This window comes from Canis lupus, chromosome 7 (genome assembly GCF_003254725.2).
Source record: "Canis lupus dingo isolate Sandy chromosome 7, ASM325472v2, whole genome shotgun sequence".
NCBI lineage: Eukaryota > Metazoa > Chordata > Mammalia > Carnivora > Canidae > Canis > Canis lupus.
In genome coordinates, this window is record NC_064249.1 from 58,887,999 (window position 1) to 58,896,789 (window position 8,791).

Genomic DNA, 8,791 nt, shown 5'->3' on the forward strand with positions numbered 1-8,791 from the left:
TCCATTACTTGGAACTGACTCTCCTCATTGCAAGCATATTAGCTATTCATACTCACAAGACATTCAAAATGAATGTTTGAAATAACCTCCTCTAATGATGGCATTAAAATAAGGACAGCAACAGTAAAAGTTTCCCCTTCATCTTTTCTTTTGCTGTTTTTGGTGAGTTTTCTCTCAAATCTCAGTACCAGCATTGATTAATACAGGACACATACATAGGATACATTAATGGGAACAGATAAATGTTTATCTCAAGTCATAGTTGCATTTTATTTTATACAAGTATATGATATTTTCAGAGTCAAATTTTAAATAGTATTAACAGTTTAGAGAATAACTGTACTTGAGGATGATTTATTTTTTTCATCCATCCCTATTCAATTTCCTCTGCTACATGCTCTGATATATTTGTTCTCCAAGAAAGCTCATCAGCTATTTCCCCAAAATGAATTACTTAATAAAGGGAGTTAAACTTTCCACTGAAAATTCCATTTTATACTTCAATATTTTTGTTCTCTTGATTCAAGAAGGACTTGTCATTGGCCCTTGAAAGTCTAGTTTTGACTTTATATTCTGTAAGAACTTTTCTTAAAAACTCATATCTTGGGGTGCCTGGTGGCTTAGTTGGTTAAGCACCTGACTCTCAATTTTGGCTCAGATCATGATCTCAGGGTCTAGAGACCAAGCCCTGAATAGGGCTCCCTGCCCTCCTGCTTAAAATTCTCTCTCCCTCTGCTCCCTCGGCCTCCCCCCATATGTGCATGCTCTCTTTCCCCAAACAAACAAACTTGAAACCTAATGTTATTTCTGACATAGTAATATCTGTCAATGGATACATGATAATTTTTTTTTTACTGAATGATAACTGGCTGTGAAACAACTGTCCAGACACCTTAACACATTTAACCCTGTGTGGTATTTTTGGGAGTCTCAAATGTGTCTTCAATAGCATCCAAAGAAAGCCATTTTAGAAGATGACTTTCACATATGAAACCATCTCTTGATCTCTATGTCTCTCTTTCCCAATTATAGCACAAAGTAAAATACATGTAAACACTCTTTTCCACCAAGGTTACCAATATTCCATCAGAAAGACTTTTCCCTATGAGCTAAAGTGTTCACATTTCTATAAACTTAAAAAAGAAAAAACTGCCACCCGGATAAAGCAAAGTAATATGATGTAACTATTTGTGGTCAGATATGTGGACTTAGATTTTAGCTCTGTTATCCCCTAGTCACCTGACATGATCCTTTATTTTATTTTATTTTTTTAATTTTTATTTTATTTATGATAGTCACAGAGAGAGAGAGAGAGAGAGGCAGAGACACAGGCAGAGGGAGAAGCAGGCTCCATGCACCGGGAGCCCGACATGGGATTCGATCCCGGGTCTCCAGGATTGCGCCCTGGGCCAAAGGCAGGCACCAAACCGCTGCGCCACCCAGGGATCCCTGATCCTTTATTTTAAAATGTGGGAATTACTGCCTCCTGATAGAGGGTTGTGTGAACATTATAAATAATGATAACACACTGTCCCAGTCAAGGGCCCAGAAGAACAGATGTTAATTAGTGTGCATCTTGAAAACACTTGAAACTAGGAGAGTAGATGGAATTTCACAAGAAAAATACATTAGAGGGGTAGGCTTTACAGGAGGTAAAATAAAATAGGCTTACAGGAGGTCTTTGAGAGGCATTTGATGAACAATTAGGAGGATGGAAGTTACTGAAGATATTGAAAAAGAACAATACAAGAGGTAGAAAAGGAATCAAGAGAGAAATATATTTTATAGGTCAAGTATTTAAAAAACCAAAAAGAAAAGAAGCAAACTGTGTAATTTTTCATGCAGAGACAAAATGGCAGGGAGCATGTGAAGAGGTCACTGGATTTGGAGATTACGTACTGATTATTTCTTAAATATTTTAGCAGAATGCAGGGAACAAGAAGAGGGTGACAAGAGAAATGATACTGGAAAAGAGATGAATGAGGAAAAGTTGAGACTGTAAAAAGAGTATAAAAACTGAAAAGTTCTATATTAAAAATGGAAGAGAGGAAAAGGGAAATATTTATAGAGCATGTATTTATATACATACTGATACCGATATGGGCATTGGGGATGCAGTAAGACAAACAAACAAACAAATAAACAAAAAATGAGTCACAAATCCTGACCTAATGTGAATTTTAAAAGAATTCAAGGAGAGATAAAGGAGTAGGGGTAACAAGAAGAGATACTAATCTTGGACCTAGGATAGAGTCTTTTGTATTTAAAGCAAATACAACAAATGTAAAGGTGAATGAAAGAGTTGAAGGTGGGAAGAGATGAAACCTGAGGGAAATCATACATATTATTCTCATTTCTCCAGATATGGACACCAAATTTTTGTTGACATGGATGAGCTAGCTTTGTAAAAGGAATAAAGCTTGAAACAACTATGACTAAAATGCTCAAAAGAATGGAATAAAATATCTTCTAAATTAGGTTTTCTGCAATGCTGTTTCTGAGAAGCAAGCAAGCTACTGAATCAGTGCAACCTTAGGATGCTCAGTAAATGCTCCAACTGGATTTTATCACCACTTCTTCTACTCCCTAAAAGCTGTTAATTTAGGAGGAGATAAGAAACTGATGATATATTCTTTTAAATGCTTTATTTGATGGTTTGGTGCTTGCTTTTGATATTTTAAATAATTGTCCTGAAAGTCAGGAGATATCCAGAGAATGCAATCATAAAAACCAAAAATGTAAAAGTGTTGCCATAGTTTATCTAACTTTGAAAATGTTGCTTATCGAACTAAGAGGTAAGCTTTTGGCTCATAGGAGTGTATATTATCTGAACTAAATACTTCGGCAACTAAGCAGTTCTCTGAATCCTATCCAAACCTTTTCAGAAGCCTGCCTTCTTCCATGGGTAAAATGGGTTGTATGCATCCTAGAGTACCATCACTATTTACCTGAAATGTGTAGTATTTTAATAAAACTAAATCTTGCTCTGTGATGCTCAATCTTTGTTTTTAACATGAAATTCTGCTTTATTCAAAATGGTTTCAGAAACTATAACATATTATCTAAGATTTGATTTAAGCCTCTATTGCAAATATAATTTTCTTGTACTATAATCTTTATACAATTAATCATAACTGAAATTCCTACATTGTATAATGCCCTTAAAGTCAATATTGTTTGTTGCTTTCTTATAATCCCTCTAGAAAAATCTGTATAATAAAAATCCACTTGTCCTCACAATAAAAAGTATTTTAAGATAGAGCAAATACTTAGAATTTGTGCAATAATTCAGTACAATAGTATAAAAGAGTTATACTGCATTACGTCAGTCGTTATTGGGTTATATTACTCTGAAACATCTGATGAGGAAGGGAAATGTATCTAACTTTAGTCAACGTTTAAATGCTATAAATAAAACTAATTACAAAATCTTCTAAATATGCACAATGTGAGAGTACTTAATGCCACTGAACTGTATTATTAAAAATAATTAAAATGGTAAATATGTATCCATACATATTTGCATAATAAAAATCTAAACACAAGAATGTACGTTTAATTTATATTGATTTGCAGAGATGTAGCAGATGTTGTTGACAAGGTAAACTGAGTACTGTTATAGTTTCTAAGATCTTTTAAATGTAGTGCTCTTAGTTATTCATTATTATTTGGCCTCTACTTTTCTCACATTGTGCCCTTGCTGTAAGAGTTGCCTTGTTACCTACATTGGATTCAAGCTACATGTGATCAAAAATTATGAGTATGATGAGCATAAATGTTGATGTCATAAGTGATCCAACAAATTTATTCAGGAATGTTTTGACAAATATAATGATATCAATTATATAATATCAGTTTTAACTTAAAAATTGTAAAATACTCAGAGTAAGAAAAAGATGAAAAATTAATTTCAAATTGGTACATAAGTCTATGTACATGTATGCCTAATGAAAATAAATCTTTAATTCCTATTATGTACAGTAAATATATAATAAATAAAAAATGTGAGATCACATCTTTGAAGTATCAGGCATGATGAAATATAGACCTAGTATAATCCTTTTTGAATAAGCATTTTTATATATACTATGTGTCGATAGAAATAATGACATCCCTACAATATATGTTTTCTTAATTTTAACAATACATAAACAAATTTTATAAATATCAATACATTTAAAATTTTTGGCTGAGATGGGAAATTAAGCTTAGGGATTGGTATCTAAAATTTTCAGACACATAATACATACATAATATAGTGAATGAATGAAGAATAGACCTACTCAGGTTGATTTTTAAGTATGAGTATTAAAATACTACCTTATAATCTAAATTCTTCATACTAATTTTAAAAGCAGGAGGCTTTATTTTATCTTTGCATTGTGGAAGGATTCTTTTTTACCTGAATACATTTCATTTTTCCTTTAAAGTACATATTCAAGGCAAAATTTAACTTTGTAAAATAACTTTCAAACTTAATTCTTTTAAAAAACTGAATACTTTGAAACAGACAAAAAATCTGATTAGGGTAGTAGTATAATCATACAAAATAGAGTTTCTCCTGTACTGGTGAAGTGTGATTTAAGGGCAAGGATATATTAGCACACACATCTGTGCGCACATGTGCGCGCACGTGTGTATGTGTTTGTACTAGGATGTGTGGCTTATGAGATGGTAGGACTCAGGAGGTGGAGACTTGCTCAGCAATGTCATATCTGCCTTCTCTCTAATCCTGAACTTAATGAAGGATTATAAAATTTGTACTTTTAGGCAGGACTTGTCTGGGGTAAACAAGAGCTTTTAAATGCAGAAGACTTTGAAATTATTATTTTTAAAATTAGTCGCATCCTGTAGGCCTCTATGGAGCTGAATAAACATACTGGGTAGCAAGTCCCCTGCCAGCCTTCAGACAGTCATGGTAAATATGTATCTCATCTCTCTTTAGGTCTCATCAGAAAGTGAACAACCTAACCAAATACATACACACAAACACACACAACACACAACAAATCTGTTCATCTATTATGTAAACATTTATTTTCTTCTTAATATTTATGTTTCTCACATGCCTATATTAAATTTCCAACATTGTTTTTTAAATATCAAAATATTTGGAAACAGAGGAAATAAGGGAAAGATCAGTAAAGTGGTAGTAGGAAGCTTTTACAAAGATTTAGATAGCTTTTATATTTCCAATGCAAATCATATATTTTATATTACTTGTTGAATGAAATGCACTGTTCCATAAAATAGTATTATCTTCCTCATTTTTCATTCAATTCACTTTTATGTTTATTTTTTCCTTTTAAAAATATTTTATTTATTTATTCATGAGAGAATACAGAGAGGCAGAGACATAGGCAGAGGGAGAAGCAGACTCCCTGCAGAGAGCCCAAATGCGGAACTGGATCGCAGGACCCTAGGATCATGCCCTGAGCTGAAGGCAGATGTTCAACCACTGAGCCACCCAGGCATCCCTATTTTTTTTCTCCTTTTTAAATAGGTTGTGGCAATAACAAAATAATATGAGATTTACCCACTTAACAATGTTTAAGTATACAATACAGTATTATTAAGTATAGGCACATTGTAGATCTCTGGATCTCTGGAACTTATTCATCTTGTATAATTGAAATCTAATACCCGTTTAACAGCAACTCACATTACACCCTTGCCCCAGGCTCTGGCAACTGCAACTTCCATCTACTTTTTGCCTATATTAGTTTAATAATTTTTTTATTTATTTATTTATGATAGTCACACACAGAGAGAGAGAGAGAGAGGCTGAGACACAGGCAGAGGGAGAAGCAGGCTCCATGCACCGGGAGCCCGACGTGGGATTCGATCCCGGGTCCTCAGGATCGCGCTCTGGGCCAAAGGCAGGCGCCAAACCGCTGCACCACCCTGGGATCCCTGTCAATTTAATTATTTTAGATTCTTCTTAAGTGGAATCATGAAGTATTCATCCTCTGTGACTGGCTCATTTCACTAACCATAATATTCTTTGGTTCTTCCACTTTTTTAAAGAATAAATAGTCTTTCATTGTTTGTATATATTGCATTTTCTTTATTCACCCTTCTTTTTCTTTCTTTCTTTCTTCTTTCTTTCTTTTCTTTCTTTCTTTCTTTCTTTCTTTCTTTCTTTCTTTCTTTCTTCTTCTTCTTCTTTTCTTTCTTTCTTTCTTTCTTTCTTTCTTTCTTTCTTTCTTTCTTTCCTTTTTTAGTTATTTTTAGTTTAAAAAAACAAAAAAACAAAACAAAACAAAACAAAAAAAACAAACAAACAACAAAACCAGACTTTTCCAAGGGTGACAAAGTGAACCGAAGGTCAGACGGAAGGAAGCAGGGTGTGTGGGCTGCTCAAAGCTCTTGCTCCAAAATCTGGAGGCGAGGAAAGAAGGTCCTCCCAAGAATTCAAGGGTGACTGGCCAGCAGAGGGATGACTTTGATGACTTTAGTCACTGGATCAGTCTAAGTCGGCTCTAAGGTGATTTCCACCTGCCAGATGGTTTACATGATTAACATTATCACACTTAGGGGCTATTACATTAAGGAATGACGTAGGAAGCCAAGAGAGTGGCTTATTCAGTTGGATTCTGAATAACAGGAAATAGTCTTTATCTGGTGCAACCATAATTTCATTTTCCATGGAGCGAATTTGAAGAAAGGTAAGGTTATTCTGGGGGTCAATTTCACGCAGGGTGCTCCGGGCCTTCAATATGAAGTTGTGCATGAGGTTTAGCATACTGTGTGGTGGTGGGATTGTCCATGGTGCTCTTGATAGGAATGCCTTCTGTGTTCACCACAATGATGCCCTGTATTCCCTTCTGGCACTGAAGTCGCTTCAGTGTCTCTTGCACTTCTGCCATTTCCAAATGATCCATTAGCTCCGCGACACGGGCACTCAGTCCAGCTATCCACCTATCTGTTGATTGACATTTAGTTGTTTCCATATCTTGATTATTGTGAAAATGCCTCAATTGAAATGGGAGTGCAGATGTCTTTTTGAGATCCTGATTTCAACTCTTTTGGATAAATACCCACAAATGGAGTGGGACTGCAGACCATATGGTACCTTATTTTTAATTTTTTGAGGAATCCCCCATACTGTTTACCATAATGACTGTACCATTTTATATTCCCATCAACAGTACTGATGTATTCCAATTTCTCCACATCCTCACCAACACTTGTTATCTCTTCCTTTTTTGATAATACTATCCTAATAGTTATGAGGTGATACCTCCTAACAGCTTTAATTTGAGTCAACCTAATGATTAATGAGATTTAATATCTTTTCATATATCTGTAGACCTGAAAGTATAAAACTCCCAGAAGAAAACATAGGGTAAAAGCTTTATGATTTTTTTGGTTGTGACACAAAAAACACAAGTGACAAAAGCAAACAAAACGAAATCTAACCCTCAATAAAAAAATGAGCTAAGGACTTGAATAGACTCTTCTACATAGAAAACATGCAAATGGCCACCAGGTATGTTAAGCTTATTTTAGGGTCAATATAATCCCATATGCTATTGTCTCTAGGCAAGGAGATCCTCTCTCACCTCTTCCACTTAACATTGTGCTGGATGTAATAATTACTGCAACAGAAAAAAAGAAATAAAAGACATACATACAGATTTCACAGGAAAAAAAATAGAACTGTCCTTATTCAGAGATGATACAATTATCAATGTAGAAAATTCTAAAGAAAACAAAACCAAACAAAAACAAAGACCTTTTAGAACTAATAAATGAGTTCAGTAAAATTGCAGGATACAAGATTAATATGTGGAAAACTGTAAAACACTGATGAAAGAAATTTAAAAATATATATTGAAATAAGTAGGGATATGTGCTGAACATATAAATTGGAAGACTCCATATTTTCAAGATGTCGACTATCTCAAATTAAGTTTATATATTCAACACAATATCAAAGTTACAAGAAATTTTTGTTAATATCAACAAACTAATTGTAAATCTGTATGGAAAGGCAAAGATATTATAACAGCCAAACAATACTTTAATAAAAAGTCAGAGGAATCATATTACCCAAATTGAAGACTCACTATAAAGCTACAGTACTCAAAACAATATGGTATTAGAATTAGACATAATAGGTACAATAGACAGCCTAGAAAGATACAAATGTAGTCAACTAATTTTTGACAAATTGGGATGTATCCAATGTAAAAGGGTTATCTTTTCTTAATATATGATGCTGCCAGCACAACTGGACACTCATATACAAAAGATTTTAAAAAATAAAATGAATAAAAGAGAATGGAAGAGAATAGACTGAAATAAGATAAAGCAAAATTAAAGGTAAGTGGGATACATAATTTATACCTTTCATAAAAATGAACTCAAAATAAGTCATATACCTCAATGTAGATTCCAAAATTATAAAACCTTGAGGAGAAAACACCGGAGAAAATCTTCTTGACCTTTATTTTAGCAAGCTTTTAGATGTAACACTGAGAGCGTAACCCATGATGAAGAAAAATGATAAATTGAACTTTATAAAAATTAAATTAAAAACATCTCTTCTGTGAAACATACCCTAAGAAATGAGAAGACATACCAAAGACTGAGAGAAAATACTTTAGTATTAATACACATGTATGCTATAAATTCAGTGAAAGGGGTTTAAGAAACAAAGAGCCAACATGAATAATTTTGGAAAACATTGTTTTGACTGGAAATCATAACTGTATATAACCAATTACTGCTCTATAATCTACCTAACTTAATTCATAGCTTCAGTGCCATTTCTGGAAATAAAAAT

The 8,791-nt window shown here is 33.6% G+C and overlaps 1 pseudogene; it reads right to left on the reverse strand.

Annotated features, from left to right (window-relative positions):
- Positions 1–6,581: 6,581 nt before the first annotated feature.
- Positions 6,582–6,869, reverse strand: LOC112647921 (dynein light chain roadblock-type 1-like; annotated as a pseudogene).
- Positions 6,870–8,791: the final 1,922 nt, after the last annotated feature.